The sequence below is a fragment of the Equus quagga genome, chromosome 8 (assembly GCF_021613505.1).
Source record: "Equus quagga isolate Etosha38 chromosome 8, UCLA_HA_Equagga_1.0, whole genome shotgun sequence".
NCBI lineage: Eukaryota > Metazoa > Chordata > Mammalia > Perissodactyla > Equidae > Equus > Equus quagga.
The window spans coordinates 11039746-11061977 of record NC_060274.1 but is presented as its reverse complement, the minus strand read 5'-3'; the positions used below and the strand labels follow the sequence as shown (position 1 = coordinate 11061977).

The 22232-nt window shown below is 42.9% G+C and overlaps 1 long non-coding RNA gene across 1 annotated transcript in view; it reads right to left on the bottom strand.

Moving 5' to 3' along the window:
• Window positions 1-1387, bottom strand: part of LOC124243504 (uncharacterized) — a 29018-nt gene extending 27631 nt beyond the window's left edge. The window contains exon 1 of the long non-coding RNA XR_006889692.1: window positions 945-1387. This is a non-coding gene — a long non-coding RNA (uncharacterized LOC124243504). The remainder of the gene's footprint in view (window positions 1-944) is intronic.
• Between the last annotated feature and the right edge of the window lie 20845 nt (window positions 1388-22232).

Here is a 22232-nt window from a genome sequence, read left to right as displayed (position 1 = left end):
CATAATGAAGGAACTTTGTTTGTTAAATGTGTAAACATTGAAATGCTATTAATTCCTCTCCAAGAGGCCATGCAGACAGGGTGTACACATGTGTTTTTGTGTTAAAGCGGGTTTAAAAGACCCTTTTGCCTTTCCCACTGTAGTAGGTAAACAGCCATATAACCCTCACCCATTTTTATCACGTTGTTGATCACTTTCTCTACCTACAGGGCAATAACTTTCCACTCTAATCCAATCAATATGGTATTTACCACTAACTCCCTTCCCAGCCCCAACCCTCCTCTTCACACTCAAAGATACCAGATTTCAGATATATACATACAATAACTCTTTAAAACTTTCAGACCATTTAAGTCTGCAGTGTCTTTCAAAGCTATTAGTTTCATTTTTTATTTAAAAAAAAAAAAAAAAAAAGCAAGTCTATGTTCTTAACTCAACTGTTAAAAGCCCGAGAGTTTAGTTTTAAGAACTTGAGTCACGGTGCACCTTATTTGTCCCCCTGTGTCTCGCTTCTGCAGCCCTAGGTGTTTTGTATTATGCATGAGTGAACCCCGCTTAGAAACAGAAATGCATTTTCAGTAAGTATTTATTATGTTGTTCTGAGCATACAGCTTTAAATTTGCCCGCTGTAGCTTGAAGCATTACACAAACTGTTGGTCTGCTGACTGCCTCTCTGGCAGCAACACACACAGAAAATAGATTGCTAAGGGTTTTTTCCCCTCCTCCCCCTCGCCTTCTCTCCCTCTCTCTCCTTTTTCTCCTGGTTGTTTTTTTTTTTTTTTTTTTCAAACTAGTGAACATTTTTTAATCTTGTGGCATTTTTAATCAACACGTATTTCCTTCCAGGACCTAGGATCCTCTATTGATTCCCATTAAAATGCTTTTCTTTTCTTGGCCCCCTCTGCTGATCGAATTTCAGATCAGCCACAGGATATGCAACTAACCTTCCGGCACTGCTGAACCCAGCCGAGCGAGGGTGATCAAAAGGCTCGATGCATTCATTAAACATTCCAGCGCCCGGGCAGGAGCTCTAATGGAAGCTCTCTCTTGGCATGGCCATTTTTTTTTTTTCCTTTTTGTCTTTCCCCCCACCTCCAAAAAATGTTTTTTGCCTTTGATCGCCGGGGAGCCGGGGGGAGAACGGGAGAACAAAAGAGACCTATCTTTTTCCCCGGGGCTGACGTCAGTTTGATTTTACTGACAACTATTCGAGCGTGTGGAGCAGTTGGAAGCGGCCCCCGGCCCGCCCCCGCTCCTACACCGTCCACTTTGGGGCGAAAACAAGACTTTTTGCGGCTCCGGAGACGCGCCCTGAAAATGGCCCGCTTGCTGCCCTCCCGCGCGCTCGGCAAAGGGCATCCGAGTCTTATTTGTGGGGCACGATCGTTACTGGGGCGGAAAACACGCGGCGGGGGAGGAGCGGGAGCAGGCGCAGGCCGGGCGGGCGGGGAGGCCGGGAATGTTCCTCCCGGGCCGCGGGCAGCGCACACGGGCGGGGGAAGGATGAGCGGGGCGCGCGGGGTCCGGGGTCCGGGCGGCTCCCGGCTGGGTGGCCGCGCGAGGGTTCCGGGCGCGCGGGGGCCCCTCCACCCCCGCGTGCGCGCGTGCGCAGCGCGGCCCCCACACCCCGGCCGCCGCGGCCTCGGCGGCGCCAGCTCCCTGCTCGGCGAGCGCGGCGCCGGGCGGGCCGCAAAATCCGGGCTGGAGCGACGCGCGGACGGGGGCGCCCGCGGGAAGAGCTGGAGAGGCCCCGGGGGCGCGCGCCGCGCGGGGAGGGCCTGCGCCGGGACCCCGCACCCGGCCTGCGGGCCGAGGGGGACAGCCCGGGCGAATTCCCGATCGGGCCTCGGAAGAGATGCGTGCGACTAGGGCCCAGCCCGTCCTCCAGGTGCCAGGAGCCTGAGGATCTTTAACCGACCCAAACCATTTCTGGAAAAGTCATATTTTCCAGGCTTTCGTGAAAGAGTCATTACTTCTATTCTAAATCTGGAGGGGAATGTGCATCCATTTCAGGGGAGAAAGAAAGATGTGAAAAGTAGACTGATTCCGGGAAATGTGGATAATGGGGTTGGACCTGTACCTGGTGTCCACTCACTGGTCCCTCGCTCGAGCACACCTGAGACATTTGTTCACTCAGGTGAGGATGCACGGCATCGACGGAGTACCACGGCGGATGCGGCCGGCATCCAAAGGCGAATTTAAAAACTGGATCCCTTACTTAACTTTACTAAAGGAAAATATGCATCAAAGAAAAGTCAACCAGGACTGGAAGAACATATACTCACATTTCTCGCTTGTAATTTGGTTAGTTGGCACTACCATAGGAACATTTCTCCCCTTCCAGGAGGCAGATGAGAGCAGTTGGGAGCGCTGCGTCCCCAAGGCACAGCTCCACGTTATTCCCGTGGCGCCCCGCCCTTACCTCCACTTCAGCTTTTACCATACTGGGTTGAAATGATGTGTTTGCCTATCTCCCGAGGGGCTGAAGATTCCCAGAGAGTGGATACCAAGGCGTGTTCCTTGTATCTGCCCAGCTCTTCAGAGCACACCGTAGGCACTGAATAAGTGTTTTCCTTAATGAGTGCACACTGAAGGTGGAGGGCTGCAAAGCACAGAGGAAAGAACAATTGATTTTGGCTAAGAATGGGGTCCGAGAAGGCTTCCTGAAAGAGCAGGCTTTTGAGCTGGACTCTGAAGACCAACCATAGCTGACAGCGAAGGCCATTCCGGGCTGAGAGAACAACGCGGGCAGAGTGGGGAGAGTGCAGTGGCTGGGACTGCCGTGCGGCTGAGCAGGGGCTACTTGGGGACAGAGAGAGGAAGCTAGGAGGCTGCAGCCAGAATGGGATGAATGCCTTGCCGTAGAGGTAACAGCCAGGAAAAGCACAAAACATTTTAGTTAATAGTTCTAGAATACAGACATGCGAATATAAAATACAATATGGAGTACGGATATACAAAAAAAGAGAAAGAAAACAAAAGGCAAAAGAAGAAAAATAAGGAAAGCAGTTTATAGGGAAATTTCAGAAGAATTATCTGAAACCAAACAGAAATGTCAAGGAAAACCCCTGGCTTGAGACTCTGGGAATGAAAACGTTTTAATAGCATTTGGTGGGGGGGGAGGGGGGGGTCTCTATGGAGGAGGGAGAGAAAAGAGGTAACAGTGGAAGGAATATTTTGAGTAAAGATCTTTGACCGTTACAATGTTTCTCATTGGTGAAGACATGAATTGGTTAAGAAAAATAGGAAAAGCTATTAGCCATCACTATCAAGAAAGAAATGGAATTCAAACCAAGGGAACAGAGAAAACTTGAAAACAAGATAAATGTTCATCAATGTATCACAACATTCCAACTCAACTGTGGCACAGTCGTTAGAATATTATGCAGCCGTTAAAAATGAAATATATGTATTGGAAAGATGTTCACAATATATCATTATGTGAAGAAGCAAGTTACAGGTCAGCATGTCTGGAAGGACATATCTAAATGTTTTGGTTATTCCTCATTTTTTACTTTCTCCTTCAAACCTGTAAGTATTGTCTGAGTTTTAATAATGTGCACTTATTACCTTTTTAATTAGAAAATAAACACACAATTAAATAAAGTTTTAATCCTTTTTTAAAAAATGTCTGTGGTTCTTTTCTTGTGAAACTGAAGTGACGTCTGTGGCATTGGTAATCCTCATGGCAAGTGGAAAGAAGATAGTCCCCAGAGTCAGGCTGGCTTGAGGGCTGCACAAGGTACCATTTTTTTATGCCTTGTGCCATCTGGCTCAAGTTACTTCCAGACCTTTCTGGGCTCAATAACTTCATCTGTGAAATGAAGATAATAATAGTACCTACCTGACAGGGTTGTTGTGAGGACTGAAAATATCTGTAAAATGCTTAGCATGGCACCTGCCCTCAGGAAGTGCTCAGCACATGGCAGCGTTCATGAGCGGAGAGAGCACAGGCCTTAGAAAATCGCTTTCTTAGCAGATCCTCTCTCTGCCACTGTGGTCGTCAGTAGAGCTGCCTACAGGTATTCCTCCTCTCCCTCTCAGATGGTCAAATTGTTCTTTCTTGCCCATCTGAAGTTAGGGGTGGCTGGGGACAGGCTCTGACCCACAAAAGGAACAGAAGGAACAAGTGTCACCAGTGAGCACTTTGCCATGTTCTCTTTTTCCATCAGCCACGATGACCAGCAGGTCCCAGGTAGTGGCCGCTCCATCTGCCCAGATCCCGGATTAAGGAGAAACAGAGCCTCCAGTCCCCCTGCATCGACATGCAGCCAGAGTGAGGAATAAACCTTTGCTCTTGCAACCACTAGGATGTGGGGGCTGTTTGTTACAAAGTGTAATTTAACTTGTGCTGACTGACACAGCCACTTACTTGTTTTGTGATCTTGGCAGAGTTACTAACCTCTTCAGGTTTTCATTTTCTTCCCCTGCAAAATGTAGCTGTTAATATCCCCACTCCATAGGTTGGTGGAGAAAACGAGTTAATGTGTAAAGTCCTTGGCCCTGTGCTTGGCACCTGGTAAATACACAGGGTACAATAGGGACTATTATCATCTTACCATACAGGCTTATTTTCCCCATCTATTAAATGGGAGCAGCATTAACGCCCAGGGATCAGCTGCTGCTTGCACATTGTCTTTCTACCAGTGGATATGCTTTTACTCCAGCCATGTAAAGATACTTACTTACACATGAATAAGAGATGGCAGAGTCAATTACATAAGAAAACTCAAATATTATTGATAATCTCCTTTTCATCCTTGGAAGAAATGCCAAATATTAAGTCCTAGTAGAGTCTGCAGCCACACGGCCAGTAGGACAGGTCTCTACTATGACAGCCAAGAGAGTCCTCCGGGGGGTTAAGAACACAGGAAGGTTCCAATGACCCTCAGGGTCACAGATAGAGGGTCACTCATGTCAATGAGTTTTGGAGAGATGACTATAAGGATAATGACCGCCAATTTCTTTTAGTAGAAAACCAGTTTCTCATCCTCTCAGAGTCTTAAAAACACAGTGGTCTCTCATATGAGAGAGAGAGAGTTGTGCGTCTGGGTTGTTCTAATGTTCTGCATGCTTCCCTGCTTAGACCAGAGAGTGGGGAGAGCATGTGGCCATCAAAAATCTGATTTTCAGGGCATAGGAAATCTTTGTTTCCGTTGCTACATAATCAGGAAGGCTCACAATTATGACAGAAAATGAACAGTCCTCTGAGGGTGTTTTGGGCACGAAGCCAGACACCTCAGAGAATCCAGAAGGCATGTGTGAAGAGTGCCTCTTCTCCCCAGCGGGACTCAGAGGGGGATATTGTAGCACCTTCCCAATTTGGAAAGGGGTGTAAGCCCAATGAAATTCTCTAGCAACAGACAATGGAGCCTCTATTACCATTGCAGTTACTCAAGGCTAATGTTAAATGAGGCACTCAGAAAACCTCTTCACTACCTCTAAGAAAGAGCAGCGTGCAACAAGAGTAATGAGTAGTGAATGGTCGTACCTCTATACGTGCTGGGGACTTCATAGTTAACCAAGTGTTTCACATACATTCACTCATTTCATCCTGACAATGAAAGGATCAGCCAAGCAATAGAGAAATGTGGCCCCTATTGTACCTCTACTTGATGAACTGAAAGGCGTGTGGTCTTTCTAGACTTTAAGTATTCCCCCAATACAGAAGGCGGTGGCAGGAATGGGGGAACGGCAGAGGGTTAGCTCTGGGACTTGGCAGCCCGTCTGAAATGAAGATCATGAAGCAATTGGCACATAATGTAACCATAACATAGGCACACAATTTCTGTCTCCATCACAATTAACCAGCAGCGGCCTCTCCATTTCCAAGGCCTTTACACCCATCCACACGTTAATGACCACACCCTTGGATTGCTCCCTTCCTCCGAGCTCTGCACGTGCCCTCTCCTCCTCCCTATCAACACCCAACAAATCTCCCTCAGCATGACTTTCATCAGGTACTCGCTCATGCAAAAATCTCCAGTACCTGAGTACAAGCTCCCAGGCCCATAAATGCAGGTCCTGTGTGGGCTGGTCCCACGCTACCAACTCTTTAGTTTCATCAGAAGTCCATTCCCAAGTCGCTTCCACGCTGGCTGGAATGCCCTTCCTTCTCCTCACCAGGAATCAAAATTCTACCCAGAAGGCCAGCCGATGTCATTATCTTCCATGAAAATGTCATCAACACCTCCGGCTGACAAAAGTTTTTCCACATCCCTGAGTTACAGTGGGTTTTCTACAGTTCGGTGCAGTCATCTTCAAAGTGGGTGCCTCTCTTCCTCGGGGGCTGACGAAGGCTTTCTAAAGGGGCCCATGACAAGGATATTTTGAAGGAAAGCAACCTGAAGATCTTCACATTCCGGATCTGCTTTTTATTAAACACCCCCCACCGACCCCCACCACCTCTTCCACAAGGGCTGTTCCCTCCCTTTACAGAGGAAAGGTGTCCCTCTCATTCACTACCAATCTTCCTAGGGCACATTTGCTCTGGCCTTCTGGGCACCAAATAAAGGGAAAATTGAAAATCTTGGCATAGATGTAGGGGAGGTGGATGGCTCTAAGGAATGTATATTAGTTTCCTGGAATTGCCATAACAAAGTACCATGGAGACAAAGTACCACGGAGACAAAGTACCACGGAGACAAAGTACCACGGAGAGGAGGCTTAAACACCAGAAATTGACTGCCTCACAGTTTTGGAGGCTAGAAGTCCAAAGTTGAGGTGTTGGCAGGGTTCGTTCCTTCTGAGGGCTGGGAGGGAGAATTTATTCCTCTCTCCTTGGCTTGCAGATGGCCGGCTTCTCCCAGTGTCTTCACATCCTCTTCCTTCTGTGTCTGTCTGTGTCCAAATTTCCCCTTTTTATAATGACACCAGTCCTAGTGGGTCAAAGTCCACTCTGATGACCTCATCTTAACTAATTTTCTGTTATGATGTTGTTTTCAGATAAGGTCACATTCAGAGGTATTGGGGGTTAGAATTTCAACATATGAATTTGGGGGCGGGGTAGGGGCACAACCCGACCCATAATAGACTGAATAACACATTCTTTGTAAGACAGGTGGTTTCCAATCCCTTGCTTTCCACAAAATCGAAGGAGGAAATAATGAAGTTGTCAGCTGACAGATCATTACAACTAATATTTGATAATGGATTGCCATGTGTTTTGAGGAAAATAAGTCAGAAGGGGTTTCAAAACTTGAAGGACATTTTTAGAACAAAACTCTTTCCATTCCCATCTCCTTGTTTATAAGAACAAGGATTTTTCATCTCTAAAAAATAAAAAAAATTGAATGGATGCTAAACACTTTGTCATTCTAGCAATAAGTAATATTTATCCACAATACACATAATATTTTTAAAAAGGAAGCATCATCTATCTTATTAAGAAATGCAAACTGCCAGTAAAACTTTACTTTCTATGTTAGCATGTGTCAAAATGTTCTATTCATTTAGTTTGTTTTGATCCATTGTACACCACTAGTAATTTTAATGATAACTCAATCCAGGAAACACTTAGAGCCTGTGGTCACAGGAATTTTAAAGTGTATAAATTTTAATTTTTATAGATTTGTTTGATAAATAAAAGTATGATGGAATATTTAGTAAAAGATGTTCAATCATAAATATATTACATAAGCATAAAACTCTGACGGGGAAGTAGAATGGAAATAAAATTTCAAAGAGAAAACAGAACAATACACGATTTTTGCTTGCTAAACATGGGCTTGTTTGTGTATTTCTTAAATGGGTGATGGTGGGTAACAAATAGTTATAGGATTTAGAGTCCATTTGGATACATTTAAAATGATGCAATGGTTTTATTTTAAAATGTTGATATTTATAATATGCTGGAAATTGTATTCTTTGTAACTATTTGAATTTATGATAAAATTACAAACATCAGTTTTTAAATGTGCAAAGAAGAGCATAGTTTTCCAAGCTATATTAGGGTCCTCAAGCAAAACCTTTAAAGATTGATTCAGTATCCGGTGCCAAATTGTATAGTGCGCTTTAGGTGTCTGGTGTCTTAGGGGATATTCTGAATGTGGTCTGCTGTACCTCACTGTTAACCCAGGGAAATGAACTGAGCTTCTGTCCTGACCTAGTGTTGTCACCATTTCCACCCAGAAATGGAATGGTGGAATTGGACGCATGCTGGTATCTTTGATTCCTTTCTGAGAGACAGCATGGTGGCATGAAAAGTGCATGGTCTTAGAGCCACAATGAGGTACCACTTCATACCCATTAGGCTGGCTATTATGCAAAAAAAGAAAAGGAAAAGAAAAGCAGTATTGGTGAGGATGTAGAGAAACTGGAACCCTTGTGCAATGCCAGTGGGAATGTAAAATGGTGCAGCCACTGTGGAAAACGGTATGCAGTTCCTCAAAAAATTAAAAATAGAATTACCATATAATCCAGCAGTTCCACTTCTGGGTACATACCCAAAAGAATTGAAAGCAGGGACTCAAACACACATTTGTACACTGATGTACACAGCATTCTTCATAATAGCCAAAAAGTGGAAGTCACCCATATGCCATCAACAGAAGAATAAACAAAACGTGGTATACATATACATGGAGTATTATACAGCCTTTAAAAAGATGGAAATTCTGACACATGCTCCAACATGGATGAATCTTGAAGACGTTATGCTAAGTGAAATAAGCCAGTCACAAAAGGACAAATACTGTATGATTTCACCTATATGAGGGGCCTAGAGTAGTCAAGCTCATAGAGACAGAAAGTAGAAGGATGGTTTCCAGGGACCGCAGGAAGAGGAAAATGGGGAGTTGCTGTTGAATATCATTGTTATCTTTACTATTAATATTATGGTTGTATTATGTCATTGTTTATTGGGTGCAGAGCTTCAGTTTTGCAAGATGAATGAAGTTCTAGGGATGGATGGTGGTGATGGTTGCACAACCATATAAATGTACTTAATGCCACTAAACTGTACACTTAAAAATGATTAAAATGAGGGATGGCCCAGTGGCGTAGTGGTTAAGTTTGCATGCTCTGCTTTGGGGGCCTGGGGCTCGCAGGTTTGGATCCTGGACACAGACCTACACACTGCTCATCAAGCCATGCTGTGGCAGTGTCCCACATATGAAAAACAGAGGAAGATTGGCGACAGATATTACCCCAGGGCCAATCTTCCTCAGCAAAAAAAAAAAAAAAGAAAAAAAGGTTAAAATGAGGGGCCAGCCCTGTGGCATGGTGGTTAAGTCTGGCACACTCTGCTTTGGCAGCCAGGGTTCCTAGGTTTGGATCCCAGGTGCAGAACTACACCACTCATCAAGCCATGCTGTGGCAGGGACCCACATACAAAGTGGTGGTAGAAGACTGGCACAGATGTTAGCTCAAGGCTAATCTTCCTCAAGCAAAAGAAAAGGCTGAAGCGTCCTCCTAACCCATAGCTTCCAGCAGGATCCTGTTGGTCTCTGTTAAGGTTACATGTGGTCTCCCTCTACCCAGCCCTGCTTCTCGCACTTTCTCACAGCCGAGAGAATACGTCTCCTGCCTGCGGATCTCCATCTCAGAGACTGTTTCCAGGCAACTCTCCCCTGCTCAGAGTTTCCTGAGAGCTTCCCATTGTCCTGAGAATGAAGGCTCAGGTGCTTAGCATCTCCCACAAGGCCCTACGTGGCTTAGTCATTTGCCTGTCTCTCCTGCTTCTTCTGTCCCCTCCTCCTCCCTCTCCCCATCCCAGCCACACCGCACCTTCAGTAAACGACACTCACGTCACCTGGTGCCAGTACGCTTGCAATTCTCTCTGCCTGGGACACTCAATCCTTCTGGCTGTGCATCCCTCACTCCATCCCCTAGGTCACATCTTCAGAGAGGCCCACTCTAAAACATCCCCTACATACACTGAATCCCGCTCTATCCCCTTCCCTGCTTTGCTGCTCTTCACAGCATTGATCGTTAGCTGAAATGATACTATCTACGCACTTGCTTATAAGCACTAGAATGTAGATTCCCCACAGGCAGGGACTTCCTCCCGCTCCTGGCCTGTGGTATTCCCAGCAACTAGAATGCCTGGCACATAGTAGGCACTCAAGAAACATTTGGGGAGAGAATTCAGGAATTAAAGACAATGTACCCTCAGCACATACTCAGGGTATTGCATAAGTCAGGGGTGCAACAGATGAACATATTATTATTTTATTTCTTGCCTGTCCCATTCAGACAGTGAATGTCAGACAAGGTTCTTCTTTTGAATCACTTTTTATAAAATCACTCAATAAATAAATACTTTTTAACTGGATTTGACTTGTTCTAAAGCCAATGGCAAGAGAAAACTGAGATGATTTCTGTCCAAGCTGGCTGGCTGGTTCTTTTTCATTGGAATGGCCAAGATTTGATCACATCATGTCAGGTCTCTACTAAAATTAATTATGATCAGACTCCATCCACGGCTTCCCAGGGAGAGAAGACAGAAGCTTCCTGCGAAAGTCGTCCTGGCCACTCTCGGGAACAGAGGGTTACTCTGGGGCCGTATGTAACATTTCTTCACTCTAATCATCAACTCTTTCCAATATTACTCAATAATCTTTTAGAAACTACAAAAAGGGAGGTAATAGATGTGATCTCTGCCCCTAAATCACTTAAAATCCTAACTTGTCGGAGCAGAAAAGAGAAGACAGGCCGCATTATCTTTCACCTGTTCCTACCCTGTTCCCATCACCCTTGACAATTTCCCTTCTCCTGCGCTCTGATGCCCTCGAGGTCTGATGGGAACGTACTGCCTGGCATTCCTATCTGTTTGACATCCCATCTTCTTGGCTGCGTAATGACAGTGCATTTTATGAATTAGATGGCATGCTGTAGCTCCTGCTTTGCTATATTCAGGGAGCAGTGACATCCAATTTAAATGCCCTGTTTCCTTACTGGACTGTCATCGTGCGTCTCTCTGTACAGTGAAAGAAGCCTTCTGAATGCTGGGTAGAAGTTGGTGATGATCCTTGGCTCCTCTTCTTTTCTCTGCAGATGCAAGAAAATCTAAGAAAGAGAAGCCACGTGCTTACCACTAAAGGTGCACGTGAACAAATGGAGGGAAGATGGACAACAGCTGTGCGCCAGGCACGGTGCTGGGGAAATTCACATTCGTTTTGTCATCTAATCCGCACCACAACACTCTGAGGTAGCTGATGTTATCCTCAACTTACAGATGAAGAAAGAGGTTAGAGAGATTAAGCAATGTACATTGGGGCAACCAGACGATAAGTAATAAAGCAGGACTTGAACTAAGCTTTCTCTGATTACAAAGTTCTCTTCTAAGACTGTGCTATACTGCCATGTGCCCTTGGGCTCGTTATTTACTCCCTTAAGCCCCAGCTTGGTTATCCTCTTGAATAGCTCCCACTCTACCTTGGATCCTATTTTTTTTTTTAAAAAAAAGCCTATAAAAAATTGCCCTACCAGATTAAAAATATTATAAAGCTACAATAATAAAAACCGAATGGTAAGCAGTGAAATAGTAGAGTAAAATAAACTCAGGCATATGATAAAGGAGTATTTCAAATGCAAGAAAAATGGATTATTCTATAAACAATATTGGCAAACCTGGGTAGTAAAGCAATTAGTAGGTGCCCAAGAAGTGCTTGTAATTTGCACTTCGTGTAATTAAATGAGCTAACATACATTGTCCTGCTCCTCCAGTGACTGCTGAGAAAAAGGATTTAGGATCATTTTCTGAGTTCTGGACTTTTTTTTTTAGGAAGATTAGCCCTGAGCTAACATCCACTGCCAATCCTCTTCTTTTTGCTGAGGAAGACTGGCCCTGAGCTCACATCTGTGGCCATCCACCTCTATTGTATATGTGGGACACCTGCCACAACATGGCATACCAAGCGGTACCATATCTGAATCCAGGATCCGAACCGGCGAACCCTGGGCCGCTGAATTGGAACGTGTGCTCTTAACCGCCACGCCACGGGGCCAGCCCCTGAGTTCTGGACTTTTTAAGCCTCGGCTGTATGTAGCACTCTGATCTGAATTCCTCACACAATCTCCTACAATATTTACAGTTTACAAAGTGTTTTCACTACCTTGTTAGTGCGGGGCAGGTGTTATTATTCCCACTTTCTATACAAGGACACTGAGGCTCAGAGAGGTTAAGTTCACAGCGTGTCAAACTTAAACACTGGGCTTCCTGATTCCTCGTGTTGCTGTCTCAGTCTCTCCCCACCCCTGCCTTCACATTCACACCCACACATGTAAACAATGGAAAACAACATCCCTACATTAACACAATAACTATGTTAATTTCTCTGTATTCCCTTTCAGTCTTTGTCCAAGGTATACATATTTTACACAATTGCACTCAGAGTTTAATTACAATTTAGTAGCCCATTTTTCCGCTTAACGTTGTATCCTGAGTCCCCAGTGCCGTTGACAGTTTTGTAGCAAATGACTGACGTACATCTTTCCTGTCTCTTACACCCTCCTTTTCTTGAAAGTCACCCGTGTAAATCTCCATCTCTAATCCAATGGCTCTGAAATGAATTTCTTTCACATGAGTGAGTGTGTGCGGTTGTGTTTCTCTTTTCAGGCAGCCATTTGTCTCCCCTCCCCCACTGAGAAGTCCTGTTTCTTTTCCCAGTCCATGGGTAACTTTACAGGTCTCTGCTTTCAGAATCTCCCTCCCCAGGAGAACATTCAGGCGCTCTCCTTCTGCAGGCTTTGGCCCTGTGTAAGCAGCAGAAGGGGGCGTCTGTCGCCTTCTCGGAGTTTATGACCATTGCATTCCTGTGAAGGATTCACTCCCGCTCCTTTTTTAACCTGTGGCTTCCCAATTTAGCTTCCGCTGGACAGTCATCACTAAAACTATGATTCACCCCCATGGTTTCCTCTCTGGCCAGGGAGAAATTTCAAACTGAACATTTTCATCACCATTAGGTATACAGTATGATTCATGGAGAACAGACTCTGCTTAGAGGATTAAATAAGTCAGTGTTTTCAACCATCCACACCGTATGGTAAAAAAGAGAGACATTTTGCATACACAATGTTCCACTCTCCTCATTTCAGGAGGCGGAAGGGCCTCGTGGAAACATATCCTGACTTGACTGGTCTCTGTTTGGAAACAAGAAAGACATGGGAAAGATACATTTCTGGTCAGTGCCTGTCCATAAGGTCAAGTTCAGTCTACTTAAAATAAGGAGTTATGAGTTCTTAACAAGGCAGCACTCACACCGGCTGTCAGACACCTATTGAATGTCTGCACACAACTTTATTCCATCTCTGAAGAAGTTCCAGGGCCTGTTCTCAAGAGGCTGATTCTCTACACCACCTTGTCTGGCAGACGAACGTTCCGGCAAAATCTACCAAAAGAGGGTGATTTAATAAGAAGGTTGTGATACTTTTGCAAAAGGTTGGTTTTGATCAGGGTTAGAACTGTGAAGGGCTTTTACTTAATTAAAATGGAGATAATAAAGCTACAGAATAACAAAAACACTAAAAATAAGTGAGAAAGATACCATTGTGATTTGATTTTGCTTTCAGACATCTAATTGTAAAACATTTGTGCAAGGGGACGAGTAAGAATTGGGTTTTTTCTAAAAATGTATTTTATGTATCAACAAACGCAACCATTTTCTTTTTCACCACCAAGGAGCCTTTCCTGGGGAAAGAAGTCCTAATTCCATTTGGGGACCAAAAAGGAAATTTATGATTTTGTATATCACAGATTGATTGTAACTTTTCAGGACTCAGCTAAGATGGGCTGGGAATGGCCAACGTGTTTGAATGTGATGATTTCTGTGAGGCGTGGGTGTTGCCAACAGCCGAAAGTTATGCAGCTGTGATTCTGTAGAGGGAAGAGCAGCCTCGACCTGAGAAAAATGTGGTACTATAGTAACAAGCCAAATTGCCAGCATTGTCAGCAGCTGTGATTTCACTTCATTGATTGTCTCCTGTGAAACATGAGGCTCTTTATTTGAATCATTTGTATGGGTGTCATATTGGGTTAATCGCCAAGCAATTGGATTTAATAATAATATAACGGTGCATCCATGTACATCGATTCCTAGAATTGTGAGATGTGAATTGCACTTGATCATGAGGTTGTGCTTCCCGATGCTATGGGATGAGCAAGTCCCAAGCTAGTCGTGTAAATTTAAGCTGCCGAGGGTGAGCTTTATCTTATATGCCAGTTGGGATTGTTATTGCAAATACATTATAGGCCTGGAACATGATTGGTTATAAACAGGATGCCCTTGAACTTGAATTGTTTTAGAAAGCGTAGCTTTATGTTGAGTTAACAGCGTGCCATTAAGATCAGTACCAATGTAAACACAGAGAAAGAAGGATTTCTGTTGGCCACACTTTCTTGCAGATTTTCATAGTTGCCGAAATGCTTTCACTCTTAGGTAAGCTGCTTTGTCTCTGTTAGCCCGTTGAGTAAGGAATGCAAGAAAGGTGGTTCTCAAAGTGGACAGAAATTCCCTAAAAAGCAAGGACATATACCAAATAGACAAGTCAACAACAGAGTTCATTATTTCATAACAACTAAAGAAAGAACATAGTTATATATTTCCATAATTATTTTTAAGTTTAAAATTGGTGGATATTTTCTACTTTTCCAGTTGAAGGAAGTTCCTTTCCAAGAGGGATGAAACAGGGAAAAAAATAGATTTTATGAGAAAATTTCACACCTATATGATGAAGAAAATCTCAAGACAAATCTGAGTGGGAAAATTTAAGAGGTTTTAGAGAAAGAAGAAAAAAGAAGAGAAGGAGGAGGAAAAGATGAGAAAAGATCAGCTATAAAATGAGAAGATTGAGTAAGAGGGTAAATATTGTCTGGCACTCAATAAATGTTTTTGAATCAAGGACTCGATTAACAAAGCTAAAAGAAAGTTGTAAAGAAAGTTCATAATACTTCAAAATGTATTGCCTAACTCTTTCTGTCTTTGATGCATTTAAAAATGAGCAACAAACCTTCTTTGTTTAGGCCAAGTCTTGCTACTTAAATTTACGCTAAAATATTGTCCTCACCATTTATACTTACTTTGTCCATCATTTTAACTAGCACAATTGCTATAGCATTTTCTTTCTTTCTTTCATTTGCTGAGGAAGATTTGCCCTGAGCTAATATCCACTGCCAATCTTCCTCTTTTTGCACATGAGCTGCCGCCACAGCATGGCCACTGACAGATGAGTGGTGTAGGTCCCAGCCCTCGGACAGTGAACCCGGACCTCCAAAGCAGAATGTGCCAAACTCAACCTCTAGGCCACCAGGATTGACGCCATACAGCATTTTCTTGATATCATCTGATTTCCAGTCAAATTGGAGAGGCCACTGGGAGAATCACTGACTTCTACAATTCATCTAAAGCCAGAAGTGTAAAATCATTCGCTGAAACCTAAATGCTTCATTTCCCTTCTGCTTTGGTGAAGCTGACTTTCTCACCAACTCAAAGACAATTTGAGGAGTACTAAATCAAAAACAAAACTACAGGGGCCAGCCCAGTGGCATAGTGCTTAAGTTCACGCACTCCACTTCAGTGGCCCAGGGTTCACAGGTTTGGATCCTGGGCACGGACCTGTGCACCACTCATCAAGCCATGCTGTGGCAGCGTCCCATATACAAACTGGAGGAGGATTGGCACAGATTTTGGCTCAGCAACAATCTTCCTCAAGCAAAAAGAGGAAGACTTGCAACAGATGTTAGCTCAGGGCCAATCTTCCTCACCAAAACACAAAAACAAAAATAAAACTACATATGCTTAACAAGCATATTTATCTATTAAGATATTAGCTATGTTTCTTAGTTGTCTGCAGGTTGATCTTTATGAGCACAGACCAATGCTACAATGTGGTTTTTAAATGTTTTTCAGAAACATGTTTGAATGAATGTGTTAATGGCTGAGATTGAGGCCCGGTTTAAACACTAATGAATTATATGACCATGTGTTCAGAGCTGCTCTGGGCCACAATGACAGCTGAATCAACTGAGAGGAACAGCAGTGACAGGAGACAAGAAGAGAAGCCACTTTTATCTTTTGCAGATCTTTATTTGAATTTGGTACAAATGTAGTGATAATACCGCAGATTTAGGAGGAATATGGGAACCTAGGAAATTGTAAAAGGGAGGCCTAAGTGGGATTAGACATACTGCCGAGAAGAAAACTTTATATTTATGAATAAAGTTAAGTGCATGGTATTTTGTAGTATAATAAGGAGGACAGAAATCAGGAGCCTTCTGTCCTGCCTACAGTCCCATCTCTTTGGCCTTGCGATTTCACTGTGTAGATGCCAAACACTGGATTTTCTTAATTAAAGTGAGACTCTTGTTAAGTGAAAAGAATAAAATGAAGAGATTTAAGTGAGAATCAACAAAAGAAAAATGACATTAAAACAAGGAATCTTGCCTTACTATTCAAACTTTTATGTAGCTCCTCATAAACAACTCTTGTTGAATAAAAAGTCCAGCATTTTTTTAAACTACTACAATGAAATTTGGATCCAAGAGCCAAGAAAAGTTAAAAATGATGAAATACTCTTCCCATTCTAAGGAGAGTCTTCCTCTAAATGGATTAATGTTATCTACATTTTGTGTATTCCATAGGCACCTTTTTTGTCTGTTCCTAAGCATTTCACTCATAGCCGAGAAAAACAAAAAAATGAAAATCTGATTTGCTTTTAGTCCTACCTACTCTATTTGAATCCCACCTTCCCTTTTTCCACCCTCTTTCTACTGCTTCGCCATAATAACAGCAAAGAAAAACAAGAAGCCTACAACGTTTGAGCAAAATCTCACCAAACTACTTTGGACTCTAAAACCTGTGCCCTGTGCCCCAGGGGAAGACACTGGCTGGAAAATCAGCTGGGGAGGTGGTCAGGGGCGAGAGGGGGGTTGCAAAATGTAGCTATGGCTAACTGCCAGGAAACAGTGCTCAGGGTGTCTCTCAAGCTTGAGGTTCTATCTTACAAAAGATTTGCAATTTTAATCCTGTCACAGAACAAATGGAGCCATGACTATTATTTCACAATCTCTGTAGCTGATAGCACGTCCTCACTGCGTGCTTCTTGTTCTACTACATTTCCAGCGGTTGCAAATGTTTCTCCCTCTGGGACATCAGGATGTCATATTGGCTTACTGATGGGGGGTGCAGCGTGGAGGACACTGGAACATGGAGAGGGAGCTGGCGATTGGATGATGGAAAATGACACATATTTACTGCTCCATTCACCCCTATTCTGTGCTCTGATGAAGCGCTGATCCACTTTGCTTAGTCATCTCTTATTTCACTTCCATGCACTTGTTCATGTCCACACTGACCATATTTCAAACCCAAAAGCGGGGCACACACTCTACCAATTATGACCATATTGGCAGGACCATGGTTATATTTTAAATCAAAACTACCTCAGAAGATCTAGAACATGAAGTGGTCATACTCAGTGCATTTCTTCCTGTCCATCCATCTATAAAAATCTACTTCATTTTTTTAGGGACTCATCGAAGAGTTCTTCCTTCAAGAAAACTCCATTAACTATTCCAAGGTAGTGTGACCCTCCTTCTAAACTAGCAGTTTGAAAAATGTTGTCTTACACTTATTATAATGTTGACTTACATCTATCGAATGTATTGTAACCTCATCCATACTATTTTGTGTGTGTGTGTTGAAGATTGGCCCTGAGCTAACATCTGTTGCCAATCCTCCTCTTTTTGCCCAACGAAGATTGTCACAGAGCTAACATCTGTGCCAATCTTCCTCTACTTTATGTGGGATGCCACCACTGCATGGCTTGGTGAGCAATGCTAGGTCTGTCCCGGGGATCTGAACCTGCAAACGCCGGGCCCGGGAAGTGGAGCATGAGAACTTAAGCACTATGCCACTGGGCTGGCCCTGATACTATTTTTTTTACTATGTAAAATAAGCCACACGTCTGTTACTTTGATAAAAATACAAAAGGGGAGGTTGTTTTTTAAAGTATATAACATGTATGCTATATATATAAAGGCATACCTTGGAGATATTATGGGCTCAGTTCCAGACCACTGCAATAAAGTGAATATTGAAATAAAGTGAGTCACACGAATTTTGTGGTTTCCCAGCACAAGTAAAAGTTATGTTGACACTATACTGTAGTCTATTAAGTGTGCAATAGCATTATGTCTAAAAACCAACGTATGGACCTTAATTAAAAAAATATTCCTAAAAAATGCTAACCATCATCTGAGCCTTCAGTGAGTCATAATCTTTTTGCTGGTGGAAAGTCTTGTAAAAAACGCAATATCTGTGAGGAGCAATAAAACAAGTATGCCCATATACATGTATGTGCTATAGCATTAGAAAACGGAATTGACATTTATGCTTCGGTGTGATACATAAGTATCTGCCATCATTCAAGCACTATTTAACCTAGCATGCTATAGTGTGGGGGTTTTTTGTTTTCTAAGGCTGTTTATGTCTATAAACCATTTTGCATCCTATAATCAATTTATTTAAGCAATTAAAGATGAAGGCATAGATTGGGGATGACCAAGCTAAAGATCCTCTGTGACAAGTCTTAAACCTCTCAAGCCTAGGTAGGAACATCAGTATGATGCCTATAGGCTGCACCACTCTACAGACACAATTACATCGCCTTATAATTGATGCTGTGTATTTTCTTGTCTCCTTGTTTACAATCTCTGCTTTCTAATAGAATTATGCCACTTTGAGTTTGAAGGAATCAAGTATCACCCCACCCTTCCACTATTGCTGCTTTCTAGAATGTCTATTGACATTTTCTACACCTGGTCATCTGGTCTTTGCTGGAACAAATACAGTGAACATAACACTTCTAATATTGATGCTCATGTTGTCAGAAAGTTTCTTCTTACAGTGAACTGAAATTTGATTCATTACTTCTAACTTGGAAATTTTGGTCCTAGATATGCTCTCTGATGGATTAAAAAATAAATCCATTCCCACTTTTCCATGAAAGCCCTTTAGACAAGTATAGCTTTCTAGCTTGTTCCACATGAGAACTCTCTTCTTCAAGTCAAAGATACTCAATTCTCCCACTGGTCCTTCAGGGCATTTCAACTTCCTTCTCCTTAACTCATTGAATCAACTTTTACTGAAGATCTACCATGTTTAAAGCACTGTGCTGTGTGCTGTCTATGTAATGATGAGCAAAAACACACATGGCTCTTGTTCTCAGAGATTCCACACTCAAGACAGAGAAGGCAGACATTCGTCACCTAATCACACTAATGGACTGATAATTAAAAGCTCAGGTAAGTGCCCCGAAGAAAAAGGAAATACCGTTGTATGCAAGCATATGACAAAGGAACCTACCTAGTCTGGGGTCCAGGGAGGGTTTCTCTGAGCAAGTGATGATTGAGCTGAAACATGAAGAATCCATGGAATTAAGGGGAGAAAGGAGGACAGACAAAAGAAAAGATAGAGCGATCAGCATGTTCAAGGACCCTGAAAAGAGAGGGTGCATGGCATGTTCGAAAAATGAAAGAATAGTGTGGTTAGAGCAGAGATGATGAAGGCAGAAAATGAGAAGTGAAGTTGTAGGGTACAGCAGAGAGAACAATATGTAAGGGTTTTGGATTTTAGCCTCAAAACAATTGAAAGTCACAGAAGGGTGTGATAAATTGTATTCCTGGTCACCAAATATTCTGGCTTCACTTCATCCATTGCTCCTCCCTGTGGGGAGATTGTGCATCCCTCCCTTTGAACTCAGAAGAGACTTTGTGACCTGCTTTGGCCAATGAAATGTGGGCAGTAGTGATGCATGTCCCTTCCAGGCAGAAGAGTGATGAGCCAACACGTGGATCACACTTTCTCTTCAGTCATAATCATTGCTGCCATGACCAACAACGTTCCATGTAGAGGCTGCTCCATCAGCTTGAATTCCATAGCGAATTGAATTCCCATGGAGTGAAGCCACAGACATGCCGTGAATGAGCCATAAGCTGCTGTTGTTGAAAGTTAAGAGATTTCTGGGGTTGTTTGTTACTACAGTATTACCTAACATATTCTGACAGATACAAAGGACTTCATGTGGCCTGAATGAACATGACCAGATTTGTGTTTTGAAAAGATAAATAACTACTATTCAGAAAGTAGACTGAAAAGAAACCAAAGTAGATTCTGGAAAACAAGTCAGGCAGTTATTACATGAATCCAAGTAAGGAATGATGGTAAATTTGACAACAGTGAACACAGAGATACAGAGATGTAGATAGCCAAAAGCTATTTAGGAGGTAAAATTTTCAGGGCTTGGTGACGGATTTGGATCCTTGGTGGGGAGAGGAGGATGGAGAAATGGGAGTATTGGAGATAACGTCTAAGCTTCTACCTGGGTTTCAGAAGGACACCGGTGACTTATGATGAAATGGTTAAAACTGGAGGAGGGAAAATATCACGTGGTTAGTTTAGAACATGTTGAATCTGAAGCGCCTTCGAGATAGACAAATGACGTTGAGTGGGCAGTTGGTTACAGGTCTGGAACTCAAAGGAAAGGTCAGGTTAAAGATATAAATTGAGGAATCACCGGCATATAGATGGTACCCATGAGTAGCAATGAGTTTGCTAAGTGGAGATAAATAGTCAAAAAAAAAAAAAAAAGAGAGAGAGAGATTTTAGGACTAAGTGTGGAGAAGCTCCAAAATTTAACATCTCGGTGACAAACTTACTCTTAGTAAGAAAGTTTAGCCAGAGAGGAGGGAAGAGAATATAATGTCTCAGAAGCCAAAAGAAAAGAGCGTTTTTCAAAAAGGAGAGAGTGATTAAGTGTCAAGGCTGCTCAGAACTCAAGAAAAATGAGGACCAAGAAATCTCCATTGGGTTTAGCAATATGAAGGTCACAGGAGGCCTTTGCCAAAGCTGGTTGTTACCAGAGTGATGAGGCAGAAGTCCAGCTGGTGTGGTGCCACACACAGCCTTCCACTGTCCCTGCTGACTGTCACTCAGGGACAAGAGTGAGGCAAGGTTGGGGTGCTCTGTGCATGTCATTCCCACGGGAGCATCAATCTCCACGTGCAAATCCTGCTGACAGGGGCTCACAGACACTCACTAACATGTTCCCTGTGTATGCACAGTAGCAGGTCCTGCCCCCTCTCCCCGTCCTCTGCAGAGGTTAAGAAAAAATTATAGCTGCAAACCAGGATAAAACCATTACTTAACATCATTTTGTGGATATTTAGCAAAACAGGATTAACTACAGATGTCACGATAATCAGTTATAAGACTAAACAAATTCTCAAAAAGTTTATTTACAATAATTTAATCTAATTAAAAGAAAGTACCAAAAACCACATGCAGTATAAAAAAAAACTTTCCACTGGCTAAAAATATATATATATATATTTTTACTTTTAAATTGTAAATTGGGTGGGGGGAATGAAGAAAGAATCCTCTCTTCTTGTTTTCCTCAATTTATGGTTCAGATTGCTCTTAAAAATATTGTGACTACATATTTCTAGCTTATTGATTTATGAAATAATCTGATGATTTTTGTCTTTTTGACAAAATTCTTTGTAATATGAATCCCTCTTTTGAACTGTCCCTCAGACCTGGCCTTTTCTTTCTTGCCCACACCTCAAGCCTCCGGTCTCTGCCTCATCTCCAATTCTTTTTGCATAAGCGCCTGCCTACCAGAATCCTATTCCTAAAATCCTATTTTAATCATTTCTCTGCCCTTTCAGGAACTTAAAATGGCTCCCCATTCCCCATCACAGGAAATGTAAAATTCTCTACTTCAAACACAGGACTTGCCATCATCTGTCCCCATTTGACAACAATTTGAATTGTTGTCGCCACTCCCAAAAGTACAACTTCCGCTTCCCTCAGACAAACTCCAGAACTAGCTCACACACTCCTATCTGCCTTTCCTCTCTGCTTTGGTACTCACCTCCCCCTTGGCTGAAATGCCCTCTGCTCAGCCCTTTACACGACCAAATCTCATCCATCTTTCAAAGCCCTACAGGAAAAATTTACATCTAGAAATTGCTTACCTTCTATAAGAAACCTGCTGATACAAAACAAATTTTATGGAGATTTTTCTACGCCATGCTCACTCCATGAATTATCTCACTGACTGCTCACAACAGCCCTTTGAGGTAGGCAGCATCTTGCAGATGATGAAACTCAGGATTAAGTTCATCTATGGAAAGCACCGAGCATACTGTCTACCCATAATGAGGATTCACTAAATGCTGACTGTCATGACGCTTACTAGAAAGATCTAGCATTTCTCCCAGGTCACAGAGC